General features: G+C 40.2%; 1 pseudogene; it reads right to left on the minus strand.

Annotated features, from left to right (window-relative positions):
* Positions 1–1913: 1913 nt before the first annotated feature.
* Positions 1914–17623, minus strand: LOC132885403 (zinc finger protein 850-like; annotated as a pseudogene).
* Between the last annotated feature and the right edge of the window lie 874 nt (positions 17624–18497).

Below are 18497 nucleotides of genomic sequence, written 5' to 3' on the forward strand. Positions count from 1 at the left end.
AATTGTAGCTGTGTTTAATTCATATCCAGAAAAACATATATATATATTCCAATATAATATACTCAGCATAAACATTTTAAATAGATTCTATATTTTTGGTCCATCCATGACATATTACTAAAGTAGCCTATTTACTGTTGTTGATGTGGGTCACTTGCTGTTAGCCAATTCACTTTCTCGTACCAGGAGAGCTGAAAGGAACGAGTATTATTCCCTACCTTTTTCACCAAGTCAATTTGAGGCGTTGGTCTACCCTGCTCTTTAATTTTAATTTTTTCCTCGAAAGGAAGACTGGCAAATGGCTTCGCCAAAATTAAATCAGCAATGCTTGGCATCCGTGCGCAGCTTTCTTGCTAGCTGACTAGCCCCCTCAAGTTCAAGTTCAGTCACTCAAATAAACGACATTTCTGGAACTAAGATAGCAAACTTGACAACACTATATTTACACTTTATTTACAATGAAAATATATACAAACTAAAAAAGCTGGTAGAAACCGTATGTAATGAATGAAATCAAAATGTAAGCCGATCTCTTACAATACACCACAGCACTTGCGATTCCGCATGGGACTGAACTGATGTTGCCAGATACTGCTGACTTTATCCAGCCCAAAATATGTTCAAAACCCGCCAAAATGCACTTAAAACCGCCCAATTGGGAGGGAAATCGACCAATCTGGCAACACTGTCCGCTGCCTGTCTATAGTTGAAACGAGCTGTCAATCAAAGAAAATATCCGGCCGCTTTAACCAATCACCAGTCTCCTCGCGGAAACTGCCATGTCCCTCCCATGTGAGGCTCGGAGTCCGTGGGCGGGCATTTCCGCAGTATTTGTCCAATAACCATCTTGCATTTTGAGATTGAAAAGCGCATAGCTCCCAAATGCCGTTGAAGTCCATTGAGGCTGGGAGTCCGTGAGACTCCGTGGGCAGGCATTTTCGCAGTATTTGTCCAATAATCGTCTTGCATTTTGAGATTGACAAGCACATACCTCCCAATCCACTGAGGCTGGGCTGCATCGCGCTGTCACGAGGGGGAGAAACTCACGCGCACATTAGGCGAACTGGGGAAAGTTATAAGGGAATGATTTCGCACTGTAGTGGGTTGAGCACATATATTTCTATGATTCTGGATCTGAAATAGCAATGTTATAAGGTCGGCTGTAACATAAGCCTAGCGCAATTCATCCTACACGATGTTCGTCATTTTTAGAGGAGGCTGAGCCTCCCTCGTTGTCTTAGAGCAATCGCCCATGTTCTATTGCATATGTAAGGTTTTCATGTAACAGTTTTTAAGCAAGCTTCTCCAGATAAAAGGTTTTTTTTCCCCTAAAAATATTGTGGGAAAATTTAATCATGAACCTAATAGTGAATCAAACTGAAACATGAACTGAGTGAATCGTTACATGCCCAATGAAAGGTATAGTTCACTAATCAGGGGTGGGTTTCCCAAAAGCCTCTTAACGCAAAGAGCATCTTAACTAGGAAAGAGACTGTTCATTGTGCTGCTTGCTCTACCATTTACAGATTATCTTTGTGCTGCAATGCTTTTGGAAAACTCAGGCCAGGTTTGTAACAGGTGGCAATATTAGTCAACTTTAGAGCTCCATTTCTGGTTAAAATGATGCCTCAGGCAATGCTGTGGAGCTCATACTGTGTTTCAGTAGATCACTTTACTTGGTTAGAATCAAAAAATTTTGGGGAGACTTTATAAATTTAAGATATTTGTGAAAGTGCAGTACATTTTGTTTAAAATATTAAATCTTTATTCATAGCAATTTTTGCTTTAGTTTTATACAGGCAAAAATGAATTGTTCTGCATTGATTCAAAATTAAAATTGTCTTTTCAATCAATTTTTACATTTTTTTTTCAAAATATACTGAATCAATTTGAATCAAATCATGAAGCAATATCGTGAATCAAAATGAATTGTGACTGGAGTTTATCGTGACACCCCTGATAACAACAACAATAACAATAATAATAATAATAATAATAATGTTTCTTGACTTGGCAAATTCATGTGTTACATATGGACAGGTGTGCTATAATGCACTTGTGTTTCATAAATACACTTGAATAATTGAAGCTCAGTCCACAATGTGAGCAGCAACATGGCTTTTCTCCGCAACGAACACACCGATGCCTTTGGAGATTAGCCTCTTGTGTAAAACTCATTCCACACTCGATGCAGTCATAGGGGTTCTTCTTGTGTGGATACGCTGATGTTGTACAAGATTTCCCCAAACAGTAAAACTCTTCCCGCAGTCCAAACAACAACATGGCTTCTCTCCTGTGTGAATGCGCTGATGTTTCATACAGGTTGCACTATTGATAAAACTCTTCCCGCACTTTGAGCAGTAATACGGTTTCTCTCGTGTGAACGCGCTGGTGTTTTACAAGATTTCCACTAACAGTAAAACTCTTCCCGCAATCTGAGCAGTGATACGGCTTCTCTCCTGTGTGAATACGCTGGTGTGTTTTGAGGCTTCCTGCATCCCGAAAGCTTTTTCCACACTGTGAGCAGTGATACGGCTTCTCTCCTGTGTGAATGCGCTGGTGTGTTTTGAGAGCTCCTCTGTCCCTAAAGCTTTTTCCACACTGTGAGCAGAGATATGGCTTTTCTCCTGAATGAACATGCCAATGCCTTTGGAGATGATCGTCTCGCTGAAAACTCATTCCACATTCTGAGCAGTAATAGGGCTTCTCTCCTGTGTGGATGCGTTGGTGTTTCACAAATGTTCCGCCATCAGTAAAACTCTTCCCGCAGTCTGAACAGTAATAGGGCTTCTCTCCTGTGTGAATGCGTTGGTGTTTTACAAGATTTCCACTAACAGTAAAACTCTTGCCGCAATCTGAGCAGTGATACGGCTTCTCTCCTGTATGAATACGCTGGTGTGTTTTGAGGCTTCCTGCATCCCGAAAGCTTTTTCCACACTGTGAGCAGTGATACGGCTTCTTTCCTGTGTGAATGCGCTGGTGTCTTTTAAGAGCTCCTTTAACCCTAAAGCTTCTTCCACACTGTGAGCAGTGATACGGCTTCTCTTCTGTGTGAATGCGCTGGTGTGCTTTAAGAGTTCGTCCATTCCTAAAGCTTATTCCACACTGTGAGCAGAGATACATCTTTTCTCCTGAATGAACATGCCAATGCCTTCGGAGATTCGCTTCCTGTGTAAAACTCATTTCGCACTCAGTGCAGTAATAGGGCTTCTCTCCTGTGTGAATACGCTGGTGTTTCACGAAGATTCCACTATCAGTAAAACTCTTCCCACAGTCTGAGCAGTGATAGGGCTTCTCTCCTGTGTGGATGCACTGGTGTGTTTTGAGGCTTCCTGCATCCCTAAAGCTTTTTCCACACTGTGAGCAGTGATACGGCTTCTCTCCTGTGTGAATGCACTGATGTATTTTGAGAGTTCGTCTTTCCCTAAAGCTTTTTCCACATTGCGAGCAGAGATGCGGCTTTTCTCCTGAATGAACACGCTGATGTCTTTGGAGATTACCCTCTTGCGTAAAACTCATTCCACACACTGTGCAGTAATAAGGCTTTTCTCCTGTGTGGATGCGCTGGTGTTTTACAAGCTTTCCACGATCAGTAAAACTCTTTCCGCAGTCTGAACAGCAATATGGCTTCTCTCCTGTGTGAATGCGCTGATGTGTTTTGAGGTTCCCTGTATTCCTAAAGCTTTTTCCACACTGTGAGCAGTGATGTGGCTTTTCTCCTGAATGAATACGCTGATGTCTTCGGCAATTAGCTTCATGCGTAAATCTCATTCCACACTCTGTGCAGTAATAAGGCTTCTCTCCTGTGTGAATGCGCTGATGTATTCGGAGAGTTCGTCTTTCCCTAAAGCTTTTTCCACACTGTGAGCAGTGATACGGCTTCTCTCCCGTGTGAATGCGCTGATGTATTTTGAGACTTCGTCTTTCCCTAAAGCTTTTTCCACATTGTGAGCAGAGATACGGCTTTTCTCCTGAATGAACACGCTGATGTCTTTGGAGATTACCCTCTTGCGTAAAACTCATTCCACACTCTGTGCAGTAATAGGGCTTTTCTCCTGTGTGGATGCGCTGGTGTTTTACAAGCTTTCCACGATCAGTAAAACTCTTTCCGCAGTCTGAACAGCAATACGGCTTCTCTCCTGTGTGAATGCGCTGATGTGTTTTGAGGTTCCCTGTATCCCTAAAGCTTTTTCCACACTGTGAGCAGTGATGTGGCTTTTCTCCTGAATGAATACGCTGATGTCTTCGGCAATTAGCTTCATGTGAAAATCTCATTCCACACTCTGTGCAGTAATAAGGCTTTTCTCCTGTGTGAATGCGCTGATGTGATTGTAGAGCACTTCTGTATTTAAAACTTTTCTCACACTCTGAGCAGTGGTAAATTGTTTTTTGTCTTTGTTTGCAAGTGTAGGGAATACCAGATGAAGTTGGCTGACCACTGGAGCTTCTTGTAGGTACCGAATTCTCATGATCAATCTCTTCTGAATTCATCATAGTGGGTTCTCCTGGCATGTTTGCAGAATTACAAACAGAAGATGACTGGCAATTAGACATTTATTCCTTGATCAGAAAAAAAAGACAAACAATTAGCTTGGTATGCTTTTCATATAAAATTAACTTCACATAAAATTTCATATAAAATTAACTTCACAAGAAAGATGACCATGCGAGACTTAATTTTTATCAGAATTCTCTTCAAGAACTTGGTTAGTATAGTTGCATTGAGTTATCTGAACACTTCTTGTTTGAATGAAAATTAAACACAGTGACTTCAAACCGATGATCAGTTAGTCAAAGATTGGAGAGAACATTAAAACGTTTCATTATTTTTCCCTATTTAGAATATACTGTCTGTGGCACTGACAGTACACCTCATATCCCTATGCTACCACTAATTATCTACAGTGGTGCTTGAAAGTTTGTGAAACCTTTAGCATTTTCTACATTTCTGCATAAATATGACCTAAACCTAACCAGATTATCATGCAAGTCCTAAAATTAGATAGAGAGACAATTAAACAAATGAGACAATTAAACAAATGAGGTGAAAATATTATACTCGATCATTTATTTATTGAGGAAAATGATCCAATATTACATATCTGTGAGTGGCAAAATTATGTGAACTACTATGATCAGCATTTAATTTGAATGTGAAATTAGAGTCAGGTATTTTCAATCAATGGGATAACAAATCAGGTGCAAGTGGGCATTACAGTTTGAAAGTTTTGGCGCACACACACGCTCACACAATTCCAGAAAGTTTGGGCCACTTGTCTCTTAAAAACAATGTGATTTGGCAAATCATGGAAATCCTATATTTCATTGAAAACAGTACAAAGACAACAAACGTTGAAACGAAGAAATTGTTTTCTGAATTTTTTTTTTTTTATATATATTCTAAATTTGATGTCAGCAATGTGAAATTCCTCCAAATTCATCCGCTCTTGCCAGGTGTTCATTGGACCATCCTGTTTGTTTGATACAGAGCACCGTTTGCTAATGATGAATGTGAAATTTCCCAACACAAAGTGAGAGTTACCACACCAACTCAATAGGGCACCTACATGTGAAGTAAAACCAACACCTGATGTCCAGGCCCTACGGGACAGCCCAAAGAGCCAAACAAGACTGAAGGAAAAATTGGATAGTGCATTTCAAGGATTAGAAAATCAATGAAGTGAATAAATTGGATGAACGGATAGTAACAACCATAAGGAGTTGTGTTGAAGTTTGCCCAAAGACCAACCCGATTAAGAAGAAAGAACCGTGGGAAGATGTAATGTTGCAACAACAGATTGGAGACTTGCTTAGCTATAAAAACCGGCACTTGAGAACCCTGATGAATACCCACATCCGAGAGATGGCGTGGTATACATCAATGAGGATTTCCCAGATGAACAAAAGGCGAAGAGTCCTCAAGAACTTTAAGAACAATAAAAGTGCTGGGACTGACGAGTGGAAAACCGAAGGGTTGAAGTACAATGAGAGGAAGGTCTTGTTTGGTGCAATCCTTACTCACTTGACGTTGATTTGGACATGTGTTGTGGTCCCAACCTCATGGCTTCATGCTAACATCACTTGTTTGTTCAAAAAGGGACTGAAGAACATAGATGCAAACTATTGCAGGAAAATCTATAGGAGCAAACAGGAGTCAGATTCTTGCAAAAATCATCATTAATTGATTTAAAATTGGACATTAAGATCATACGAGTGAAGTACAGTATGGGTTCTGGCAAAATCGGTCGACATCAGACGGAATATTTTATTGTAAAGACTGATCGAGAAATATGGAGGACCTCTAATAGCAGTCTATGTGGACCTGACTGTAGTGTATGGCCACATCCCATGAGATTTTCTTTAAAGAACCTTAAAACATGAGTGTTTTTTTTTTTTAAAAAAAAAACACTTTTTGTTCACCAAATAATTCCATGGGTTATTTCATAGATCTGATGTCTTCTGTATTGATCTACAATGTAGAAAATATTCAAAATAAAGAAAAACCTATGAATGAGTAGGTGCCCAAACTTTTGACCTACAATATATACATATTTAAAAAAAAAAAAAAAAGCAGTGATTTCAAAATTGACATTGACTTGTATTTGATCCATCCTGGTGCCCTGTGTCTGGTCGGAGTTTTATCGCCCCACTCCTGTGAAGGACGGCCCCATGAGGACAGTTGAGGGTTATACCTGTTAAAACTGTTAATATTATAGTCAGGCTGTCTGTTGTTGCCCAAATGAGGATGGGTTCCCTTTTGAGTCTGGTTCCTCTCGAGGTTTCTTCCTCATGTCGTCTGAGGGAGTTTTTCCTTGCCACCGTCGCCACAGGCTTGCTCATTGGGGATAGATTAGGGATAAAATTAGCTCATGTTTTAAGTCGTTCAAATTCTGTAAAGCTGCTTTGCGACAATGTTTATTGTTAAAAGCGCTGTACAAATAAACTTGATTTGATTTGATTTGATATTACATTGCAGACAGAATGAACCCAAGATATTTCAGTTTTTTTTTTTTTTTCTGGTCAACTTCATTTCATTTGTTAATATACATCCATTCCTGCATTTCAGGCCTGCATCAACATTCCAAAAAAAGATGGGATGGGGAAATTTAGGGTTAGTAATGAGGTAAAACAATTAAATAATTATGTGAAATGAAACAGGTGATGTCAACAAGTCACTGTAATCATGATATGATACAAAATCAGTATCCAGGACAGGCCTAGTCTTTGAGGAGCAAAGCTGGGCTGAGGATCTCCAGTTTGTCAACAAATGCATGAAAAAAAGTTATTGAAACATTTAAAAACAAAATGTTCCTCAAAGAAAGATCTGAAGGGATTTTGATATTTCACCCTCTATGGTGTGTAATATCATTAAATGATTCAAGGAATATGGGGAATTTTGATGCATAAAAGGCAAGGGCACAAGCCTAAGCTGAACACCTATGACACCCGATCCCTCGGAAGGCACTGCGTCAAGAAATGTCGTTCATCTATAGTTAATATAACCAAACTGGCTCGGGATTCCTTTGGGAAACCTCTCAGCCAGTTTAACCTCTCCAACTGTATCTGGTTTCATCGCAAATGGCTGCACCCAGGTAAGCCTATTTTTAGCAATATCATAACTTTTTAAATGGACAAATTGTGGTTAGAAATTTGTATTTTTAATTTAAATGTGCCGGGGCACATCAGGGTACTCGCCGTGATTGGCTCTCACAGCTTTTTATTTTTTGGGGTTTCGTTTGACTTTAAAAAAGACTTGATGTAGTACAAGCACATGCACTGTGTGTATTGTAGTAGTGCTTTGAGTTCTACGTCCATTCTTGCTTTGCTTGTAGAAATGGGGGGCCCTCGAAGAGTGGGACGTATTTAGCTTTCATTAAACTTTTGGAACAGGGAACCAGTGTTTGTGCCACCAGTACTAATGTCTGAATGCTATGAATTCAATAGAAAACAGAACCTAAAGGAGTGCAATGTTTAAAACAGGCTAAAGACAATGTTTAAAATAGGCTAAAGAGTTTAAGTTACTCGATACTATCCCTGCTCAAGCTGGGCTTCAGTTCCTGAATGGCTCCTTCTTTTTGTAGATGTAGATTTCAATCCACTTAATGGTATTCATGATAAAAACGCAGGCTTCTCTTATGAATCACCTTCAATCTGTTTGGAGTTCTGTTCTTCAGAATTATACAGATGGCTCTAACGATCCTCTGTCCAGTAAAACTAGCTTTTTTTTTATCAGCTAGAGTTTTGATTTAGTAATAGATGGTCTCTCTGTGTTTACACTAGAAACAGTAGCCATTTAATGTGTACTTCAATAGGCAAAGGAGACAAGTCTTTAAAATATAGTTATATGCTCAGATTCTTCTTCAGTTCTGCATTAAACATTTAATGCGAGACCAGAGCTTATAACTGAGCTGTTTTTAAATTTGTATCATCTCAAATGCTTAGGATCTAAGGTTAATTTTTTATGGATCCCAACTCATCTCATCTCATTATCTCTAGCCGCTTTATCCTTCTACAGGGTTGCAGGCAAGCTGGAGCCTATCCCAGCTGACTACGGGCGAAAGGCGGGGTACACCCTGGACAAGTCGCCAGGTCATCACAGGGCTGACACATAGACACAGACAACCATTCACACTCACATTCACACCTACGGTCAATTTAGAGTCATCAGTTAAACTAACCTGCATGTCTTTGGACTGTGGGGGAAACCGGAGCACCCGGAGGAAACCCACGCGGACACGGGGAGAACATGCAAACTCCACACAGAAAGGCCCTCGCCGGATCCCAACTCACAAAGGCATAATGGATAGTGAAGTAGTGGATAGGATTGCCAAAGAATCTTAAAAAAAAAAAGCCTAAATTAGTGTTAGTTATGGCAGAACAGAGTTAAGAAGTAAGCTAATAGAGGGTATTTTACAATTAGCAGATTCTACCGTAACTGGATCCGTTAACCACTTGCCCACAAAATAAGAAATTTTTCTTGTCCTTTTTTCAGTGAGGTAATATTTTCAAGATTGAAAATATGGTATTTGGTCTTCTAAAACAGCACGTCATTTAAAAATACACTGAGTATATCAATAAAAGATTTTTAAAGAATAAAGTTCTATTTCTTTGACATATCTGACAGACATAACTCCCATTTTAAAGATCACTTTCGTTATCCCTGTTGCTATCATCAGTGAATTTCTGTCAGATGACCTGATGATAGACTCGGCCATTATGGATCTTTGGTAGTTATCGTGTGGAAGCAGGCTTTATAATTTTTGGGTGTCAACAGATAGAGTTGAAATAGATTAACAGCAAAAAAACTATTTCGTTCATGAGAGAAGCCCACAGTTATTTTTTAAAAATGCTATCGTCAGTCTGTCAGTCTAATGCACCTGACGATAGCAAAATTCAAGCCTTCACCACGCACATGTTGACTGACGCAAAGAGGAAATTCTACTGCGCGTGATTTTTGTGACAGCAGACATTTACTTCCGGGCAAGACTTGGAGTTCTGACAGCTAGATTTCATCAAATAAATCAAGGTAAGATTTTCAGTCAGCTATCCTGACGATAGAAATTTTTGACGATAGAAACATTGAGAATATATCTGTGCATTCATATTAAAATTTTTCTGGAGGAAAACTATCATAAGTTGAGATAAATCAGAGCCACTTGCGACCCTTTCAGCCGACAGGCCATTTCAATGTGTTATTTCCCCGCGAAAGTGACACAGTCGTGTCTATCGTCACTGTTCTGACAGACTATGAGATTGCTATCGTTAGTATATGACCGACAGGTGTGTGCTATCGTCACAAAAATGACAGACCTTGTAAACTGTGATAGCACACACCTGTTGGTCATATACTAACGATAGCAATCTCATAGTCTGTCAGAACAGTGACAATAGACACGACTGTGTCACTTTCGCGGGGAAATAACACATTGAAATGGCCTGTCGGCTGAAAGGGTCGCAAGTAGGGTTGTCAACCGTCCTGATTTGCCCGGGACGTCCCGAATTTTAGGTGAATTTAATTTGTCCCGTGAGGAACAGCTCCCGTCCCGTATTCCAATCGCAGTCTTTGATGAAATATGGATGAAATATTTTGTCCAATAGTAGCAGACTGGTGATTGATGACACATTGATGACACACCCTTCAACTAAACCGTCCATTTGTGGGTGATACACGCTGGTGCGGATCGGCTTAATCCCTAATAACCTATACAGTTCGTTCAGTGTCCGTGACATAAACGAGGTGCCTTGATCAGTCAGAATCTCTTTTGATAATCAGTAGAGTTACCCACATTAAATATCCAAAATGAGAAGAGAATTTCAAAGGAAGAAGGAATGGTTGGAAATTTAATTTAGCCACATTTTGTATGAATGAATTCTGTTATGTATAATAATATAGCCTTGTATAAGGCCTGTATTTTTATGCTACAAACATAATTTTTGTTTTGCCTTTCTCCTGTATAAACAGTAATTATTGAGTTTTAAAATTTTTCCTTGTATAAACCATTTCATTTTCCTGGGAAATGAGAGGTGTCAGTAATTAGCAAACAATAAAGGTTACGGTCAGTGAATTATGGAATCAACAGTCCCCTCACAGTCTAAATAGATCATAATGGAAAGGTTTATGAAAGGAAAAATTTTAAAACTCAATAATTACTGTTTATACTGTCCCTTTTTTCAAATTGTTCTTAAAAATCATATAGAATTTTTTTCCACATTTTATCTTGGGGGGGATTTTTTCCTAGGGCTTTATTTCCATGGGGCTATTTTCCTAGGGGTTTATTTCCATCGGGGTTTTTTCCTAGGGGTTTATTACCTATGATCCATCATCATAGGCCTTACTACCATCAATATCATGCCTTCACAGTCATGGATAAAGCATTAGGCCTACCAGAGTACACTGCATTAAATACTGTATATAGGCCTATCTATTATAGCCATACCAAATAATATGTCAACTTATGTCATTATTTTGTTTTGCAACTAAGTTGACTTAAAGTTAAGTAGAAAATAATATGACAAAAAAGGTAAAAAAAAAATTTATAATAGATTTTTAAAACTATTTTAGCATGTCATCTCGAAGTAGCAAATATCGACAAAAACTTAAAGAAAAAGACCCAGAGAAATACCAACAGTACCTTGAGGACCAGAAACTTAGAAACGAAAGAGCAAGGGAAAAGCTGAAAGAACTACTGAAAAAGAAAAGGCCTCCTAAGACAGCTTTGGAAAAACTCAAAAAGCAGAGAGAACAAGGACGTGCCAGACAGAAGAAGTATGTTGACCATTTGACTGCAGCAGGAATATCACCAGCATCCACTCATCATAAGTCTGATGTTAAGGTGCTTACTCGAAAGCAGCAAGAGACTCGAAGGGAACGAAATAACCAATATAAACAGAAAGAAAGAGCAAACCAGACCACTCAGAAGAAAGCTTGGATCAGAAAAAAAGACAGGGAAAACAAAGCCCTTAAGAGATTACAGGCTAAGAAGCAAAATGAAAGTGAAACCTCAACTCCAAAGGTGGCAACAGGATTCAAGGCCAGGAAAACTGAGTGGAATGCAACATCAAAGTTAAGGAACTGATGGAATTATAGTGATATTCTCATCTCATCTCATTATCTCCAGCCACTTTATCCTTCTACAGGGTCGCAGGCAAGCTGGAGCCTATCCCAGCTGACTACGGGCAAGAGGCGGGGTACACCCTGGACAAGTCGCCAGGTCATCACAGGGCTGACACATAGACACAGACAACCATTCATACTCACATTCACACCTACGGTCAATTTAGAGTCACCAGTTAACCTAACCTGCATGTCTTTGGACTGTGGGGGAAACCGGAGCACCCGGAGGGAACCCACGCGGACACGGGGAGAACATGCAAACTCCACACAGAAAGGCCCTCGCCGGCCCCGGGGCTCGAACCCAGGACCTTCTTGCTGTGAGGCGACAGCGCTAACCACTACACCACCGTGCCGCCCTATAGTGATATTGATGTATGTAATTACATGTATACAATGTACTGTTAATAATACATTCTCAATAAGTATTAACTGCATAAGCGTCATTGATTATAAAGATTTTTGAATTACTTTGTTAAGCAGTCATGTGACAAATGAACGAGAGACTCATACTTGAAAAACCCATTCATAAACAAATCCTGCTCTAAAGTGTTTGGACTCCACTATTTCGACCAGTAAAGATCTCTCCAAAAGCAAAGTGTGTAAATGTTCTTTTGTGATGTCACAGACTAAAGGGCAACTTCGAAGCAACTAAAGGCCTCTCTCACATGAGCTAATGTCCACCATCAGAACAACAACAGTAGTGTGCATGTCACGGCTGCAAGGAGAAAACCATTGCTGTCCAAAAGGAACACTGCTGACCATCCACAGTTTGCTAAAGATCACGTGGACAAAACAAAAAGATATTGGAGAAATGTTTTGTGAATGGATGAACCAGAACTTCTTGGTTTAAATAAATATATGTTATTTATCAGCTGGGAGGTCTGTATCGTGAAATACCGTGACTGAGGTCTTGAAAGTACTGACCGAGTCCCTCTGGGCTGAGGTCAGTATTCAAGGCCAAGGTCACGGTATTTCACCATCCGGACCGACCTTAAGCTGGTAAATAATATATTAATTTTTTTCTTTACCAAATTCTAACGGAAAACGAGAGCGCCCGAAAGGGAAAACCGAGCTGAGCCACCATTTTGAATACTCATTCACGGCTGTAATGCAAATTGCTTCCTCCTTGGTATACAAGTGCACTTCCATGGCAGGAAAACAACTACATTTTGCCACCTATGTAGTCCCCTATTTATACAAAATTGAGTCATTCAGGATTCAGCCACGTTTTTGCTCGGCGTTAGCAACAGTTAGAGGTTTTTAGCTTTCTCCTGAAATGTTTTCTTCTTCTTCCTCAGGGTAGTAAAACTCGCTTTTGCTGTGAAAACTGTCGTTATCGCTATCCATGCTGTAAAATTAATGCTATTTTGAATCCTCATTCACGGCTGTAATGCAAATGGCTTCCTCCTCGGTATACAAGTGCACTTCCATGGCAGGAAAACAACTACATTTTGCCACCTATGTAGTCCCCTATTTATACAAAATTGAGTCATTCAGGATTCAGCCACGTTTTTGCTCGGCGTTAGCAACAGTTAGAGGTTTTTAGCTTTCTCCTGCAATGTTTTCTTCTTCTTCCTCAGGGTAGTAAAACTCGCTTTTGCTGTGAAAACTGTCGTTATCGCTATCCATGCTGTAAAATTAATGCTATTTTGAATCCTCATTCACGGCTGTAATGCAAATGGCTTCCTCCTCGGTATACAAGTGCACTTCCATGGCAGGAAAACAACTACATTTTGCCACCTATGTAGTCCCCTATTTATACAAAATTGAGTCATTCAGGATTCAGCCACGTTTTTGCTCGGCGTTAGCAACAGTTAGAGGTTTTTAGCTTTCTCCTGCAATGTTTTCTTCTTCTTCCTCAGGGTAGTAAAACTCGCTTTTGCTGTGAAAACTGTCGTTATCGCTATCCATGCTGTAAAATTAATGCTATTTTGAATCCTCATTCACGGCTGTAATGCAAATGGCTTCCTCCTCGGTATACAAGTGCACTTCCATGGCAGGAAAAAAACTACATTTTGCCACCTATGTAGTCCCCTATTTACAGGGATGAGAATGAAAGATATTTTAAAAGTCTGAAAAAAGCCGGGGGGTTGGGGGCCGCAGGCACCCAGCGGGGCCCAGGGGCAGAGCCCCGGTGGGGGCCCAGGGGGCGGGAGCTCATGATTTTTGGCTTTTTTTTTTTTTTTACCCCAAAACCATTAATTTTATTAGCAAAAAGTTGCAATTTATTTGGAAATAAATTCCCCTTCTTGGTGGACTACCAGGTGAAAATGATTAATATGGTGCAAAAGACTTGTTTTTAATCAATTCACATTTGATGATTTCAAAAAATCAATGCACCTTTTAATATAAACGAGCTCTACAGTATTATATTTCTGCATTTTTGCTATTCATGTCTTTGAATACTCTAATCCTTTAAAATGAAGTGCAAACCAGAAAAAAGTTCTATCATATAATTCTCTTCAGCTTTCTTCTGATGTTATCATGGTAGCAGGAGGTCTTGCATATTAAGCAGGCAACATTCAACATCACTTATCACTTCCCTTTCAACTGTTGTGTGTACTAACTAGGTTTTATCTGGACAGGATGTTGTGTAATGTAATGCATATACCATATGGTCAATTTGAAGAGCAAGATGGTGATTTTGAATTAAAGAACAGGCATGTACAATGGGCATTACATATTGGAATTTTTTTTTAAATCAAAAACTATAAGTTCATCTCGGCCTAAAAAATTTGGGCAGACGCTCCCGTGCGGCACATGCCAGCAATTCCCCCCCCGTCCCCCTATGAAATGAGCAATAAGTAGGAGAGTTATACACGGTATCATACCTAAAATTTTATCAGAAATATAGATACGATACTATGATTCTCCCCAACATGCTACATTAGATAAGCTAACCCCATTTATAAAAGATACACACTTATATATGACGTTTATTTGATATATATGTGATATGATGTATATTCATACATTGTTACTTTACGGAAATCTTCAATAAGTTTGGTCTTTTCATGACAGCCTGTTGTAGACCGAAATATAATGCACATGAAATGGCACTCCTCACCTCAACATGTCCTTTATAATTATTTAAGCCACCATGGGCAATGCTGAAATCACTGTTGCAAACAGTACATCACGCGAAACGGTCATTATTTTTGACCCTTATTAGACAGGGAGATTCTTTTGTGTAATCTGAGGTGAAGTGGGTTTTGTATTTTCGTTTTTTGGGGCGCGCGCTCGGTCTCTGCCATGCCGATCCTGTAGGCTGCACTGACTCAACTGAAAACTTTGGTCCTCGAGAAAAGAGATAAAAGCCCGCCCACACTGAAAGCTGATTGGCTTATTTTGCTGAGTAAACCAGTCAGGATGCTCTTTGTCTAGCATGCGCTACATGAACAGGCACACGCGCAGTCTCTCTCTCTCTCTCTCTCTCTCTCCCCCTCGCACACTCCATCATATGCGCGATGCAGACATTAATTTTTCGCGTGCATGCTCTTGCTCGCTTGCTCTAGATTCTGGGAGATGTTCTCCAATTTGCGGGCATCAGGGAGCCACTATCAGTATATGGGAGACTATATGTGGGAGACTCCCGGAACTTCTGGGAGACTTGGGATGTCTGCATTATAAGGTGACCACAGATCATTAACCATACCCCCCCGAAAATTTCTCAACGGATTTACATCGATCTCAAAAACGATTATTTTGGTCTGAAAAAGTCAGAAATCCGCCGATCAGCGGAAAATTCTCATCCCTGTATTTATACAAATAGGAGTCATTCAGGATTCAGCCATGTTTTTGCTCGGTGTTAGCAAATTACAGGTTTTAGCTTTCTCCTGAAATGTTTTCTTTTATTTCTTCTTCCTCAGGATAGTAAAACTCGCTTTCGCTGTGAAGACTGTCGTTATCGCTATCCATGCTGTAAAATTAATGCTATTTTCCTGAGAAATGCTGGCAAAAATTTATAAGATTTTTGATAATCTTATAAATAAATCTTATTTTAAAAAAAGATAAATGTTGACAAAAAATGCTACTATGATTGTTGTTGTTGTCGTTATGAACGAGTGAGTCGCCAGAGGTCTGTAACTGGGGTCCGTACAGTATTGCCGCTTTTCCACTACCAACGCGGCTGAGTTGGGCTGAGCCGTGCGGTGCTGAGTTGGGCTGAGTCGAGCTGAGTGGGGCTGTTGGAGTTGCATTTCGACTACAACCGCGCTGAACCGTGCTGGCTGGAAGTGGGTGGACACATTGGGTGGAGTTAGCGAAAGTGGGTGGACGTCACGTGATGTCGTTAGACAGCGCAAACAGTGACATCAGTGATCTTTTAAGCGGTAGTCTCACGACCCGGATAGTAAACAATAAACATGGAGTCGTTAGTGTTGCTGGTCTTGGTGCTGTGGCTTGTTGTCACCGACAACGCCAACAGATACTGGCAAGAGTGTATAGATGAGGCGAGGCGCATAAGGCTTCAGAAATTCTCGTAATTCGTAATTATTCTTCTTCCGGGTTTACGGCGTTTACAGATCCCAGCGTGCTCGCGGGGCATGTGTGGGCATGTGAGGACACTCCTCCTCACCAATCAGTGCACAGGGGAGTGTCTGCTCACGCCCCTAGCCCCACTCGGCTCGGTTTGGCTCGCTTCAGCCCTACTCCAAAACCGTGCGAGTTTTGGGTGCTAAGCAGGGCTGAAGCAAGCTGAGTCGCGCCACTCTGAGGTAGTCGAAATGCGAGCCGTGTCGGGCTGAAGTGAGCTGAAAAAGGGTAGTGGAAAAGGGCCATAAGATACAGAACCGCTTGCCAGCCAATCAGAGTGCAGGATTTGGACCACGAAAAAATTAAAAAGAGGATATTACACGGTGGTGCAAAGATATGAAGTTTATCTTCAAGTGGTGAAAATATGCTCTCACTCATGAAATATATATATATATATATATATATATATTTTTAAGATTTTTTTTGGGCTTTTTTCACCTTTATTGGATAGGACAGTGTAGAGACAGGACAGTAAATGAGTGGGAGAGAGAGACGGGGAGGGATATGACCTCGGGTGAGAATCGAACCCGGGTCCCCGGATTTATGGTATGGCGCCTTAGCCACCTGAGCCACGACGCCCCCACTCATGAAATATTTTTAAACGTGAAAAGATAAACTTCATATCTTCAAGCCAACGTGTACATTTCTTTTTATGATATAGACACATCCCCAACCAAAAACGATGCAAGTTAATCAAAACAATTTTAATTTTGAAAACATCTGAAGTGACGTCATCAATAGCCTCACTAGTGAAGATATGGAAAAGATGTTCCTCAGTTCCCAGAGTAGTTCATGTGAAAATTCCCAGTAAAACACTTGTGTCTGTATACTGTGATAAGAAGCATTATGTTTAGTCTATTGCTATTTAATTAATTTCTTTGAGCGTTTTATAAGGATTCAATAATTTTTTCACACCATTTCATTAATGCAGAAAATACATGGTATAAAGATACTAAACTAACAAACTTCACTAATGTTTTCTCTCAGAAAAATCAGCAGACAAGGACAACACTATACTGCTAAATTAGCTACAATAATTATCCTAATAACTGCTAGCAATCCACTGAACCTATCAGGCAAAACTCAAATATATTAGAATTTAAAAGAAATTAACTATAGTTTAACTAATAGTGTTAATAGTCAGTTAATGGACTGTAACTGGATACAAAATGGAGTGCTATTGGCTAAATAATGCACTACATACAACACATATACTGCTAAATCATACCCTATGTAGTGCACTTAGACAATAAGTATAAAGGTATTTGGAAGTCAACCACTAGCTCAGCTAAGGAAGCATTAGGATAACGTTGCTTGAAAGCTGAACGTAGTTAACCATCTCAGATACAGACATAAAAACAATCTTTTTTTTTTTTACCTTGACTAGACTTAATTATGCTTTTATGATTCTGTAAAAAAAGAAAAGAAAGCAAGCTTACGAGACTATTCTGCAAAATTGCATCGCTTCTTCCTGGGCTTATTCGTAGTTTAGTTTTTGAAAGCATTACTGCCCCCTACCGTGAGACAGTGTGTATTTCACCAGAGACCTGTTCAGCTCTTCTTCTTCTTCTTCTTCTTCTGTCGATTTATTGGCGGTTAACAATCGATGTGTATTACCGCCATCTACCGGGCTGGGGTGTGATCTCAAGGGATATTCATCGTTGCAAATGCCTGCATGAGGATAAATCAAAACTGAGCCTGTAGTCAGACCTTGAGCAGGTCACGTCTTAATTATATCACTGTTCTAATGAATGTTCAGATGTATGTGTGTGAGTGAAACCTTGGCGATGGTATACAATAATAAGATGTTCTTATGATATGATAACAATGTGCAGACAGATATCAAAGGCCATTCCTTAGGTCAGAGATAGCAAAGGGCAAGATGTTCCTGATAGAATGTTCAAAAAGATATCAATATTATGTCTCGAGCAATGTGTCATCACAACAGTACAGTACACAGTGAGACACAAGGTCACAGAAGAATTCTAGCCTTCTAGCTGAAATAGTAAAATAGAATGGAGTAGAATATTAACAATATTAAGAGATGTATGCTTGAGTTAATCCTTGCTCTTCTTGACGTGTATTGGTGCTCAGAGGGCGGGCATGCCCTATCAGCCCTCGTCCCACCTCACTGGAGCTTATGCCGCTTTTCCACTACAAACGCGGCTGAGCCGTGCCGTGCCGAGTCGAGCTGAGTCGAGCTGAGCGGGGCTGTTGGAGTTGCATTTCGACTACAACCGTGCTGAACCGTGCTGGCTGGAAGTGGGTGGACACATTGGGTGGAGTTAGCGAAAGTGGGTGGACGTCACGTGATGTCGTTAAGCAGCGCAAACAGTGACATCAGTGACAG

Source organism: Neoarius graeffei, chromosome 4 (genome assembly GCF_027579695.1).
Source record: "Neoarius graeffei isolate fNeoGra1 chromosome 4, fNeoGra1.pri, whole genome shotgun sequence".
Taxonomy (NCBI): domain Eukaryota; kingdom Metazoa; phylum Chordata; class Actinopteri; order Siluriformes; family Ariidae; genus Neoarius; species Neoarius graeffei.